Here is a 943-nt window from a genome sequence, read left to right as displayed (position 1 = left end):
GCCCTCCCCGCCCAGCCGCCTCCCCGTCGACGCCCAGGGCTGGAGCGAGCCAGGCTGCCTTTCGAACTTGGGGGGCTTCTCCTCTTGTCTCCCACTGGTGCTCTGGCTGTGAATCCATCCAGGGGCCAGGATGACAATCCGATACCAAGGCCGGCAGTACAGGCCGAGGATGGCATTTCTCCAAAAGGTAACCCTGGTCCCTTACCTGGGCCCTGGGAGGCGGGCGGGGACCACATCTGGGAAGCCTACGAGGACACGTGGGGCAGGAGTGGAGGGCACCCCTTTGGGTCGTTTTGTGCAGCTCAATTTCATTAAGTGACTGGTGTGAGTTGTGATAAAGACAATTCCATTTAGGTTTGCAAGCTGCGTCCTGGGCCTGGAGACCGAGACAGTGATCCACGGACTGCAATGCAGGCGGCCCGTCCCAGCTCTGAGTCACATAAGGTAACCCAGACAGCCACCTACGAATTTAAAGCTCCTATAAGTTGCCCTTTCTGGATCTAAAGTGTGATATTTGAAAGTTAAAAACGCATCTTACACACATAGATCTTAAAAACGTATCTTACACCACAACCTACTCACAGATGCAAAGGCAGTGGTCATGGTCTTCCATTGCTTGGGGTCCTGGGGCTAGGTTTGAGGTTGAATGTCAGGGTTTCCTTTGCTATAACCTCATTCTGCACCACGTGCTCTCTGTCAGCCAGGCAGCCAATGTGGACTTGGAGGCTAGCATCTGCTGAGCACTGCTCGAGGTACCAGGAACACAGTGATGAGCAAAATGAGCATGGCTCCTGCCCTCAAAGTCCCTTGAGGCTAAGTGGCCCACCCAAGGGCAGCTTAACAGTGCCCAGCCTTGGGGGATGTGGGCTGATGGAGGACTGGGCCCACCACAAGGTACCTTAGGGTGCCCGCAATCAAATATATCTACTTTTTTTTTTTTTTT

The 943-nt window shown here is 54.0% G+C and overlaps 1 long non-coding RNA gene across 1 annotated transcript in view; it reads left to right on the top strand.

Annotated features, from left to right (window-relative positions):
* The window catches only part of LOC105532529, a 10083-nt gene continuing 9140 nt past the window's right edge, over positions 1-943 (top strand). Inside the window, exons 1-2 of the long non-coding RNA XR_001004996.1 lie at positions 1-187; positions 355-444. This is a non-coding gene — a long non-coding RNA (uncharacterized LOC105532529). The remainder of the gene's footprint in view (positions 188-354; positions 445-943) is intronic.

Source organism: Mandrillus leucophaeus, unplaced genomic scaffold (genome assembly GCF_000951045.1).
Source record: "Mandrillus leucophaeus isolate KB7577 unplaced genomic scaffold, Mleu.le_1.0 Scaffold966, whole genome shotgun sequence".
NCBI lineage: Eukaryota > Metazoa > Chordata > Mammalia > Primates > Cercopithecidae > Mandrillus > Mandrillus leucophaeus.
Note: the sequence above shows the minus strand (reverse complement) of the source record. Positions and strands in the feature narration are given on the sequence as shown.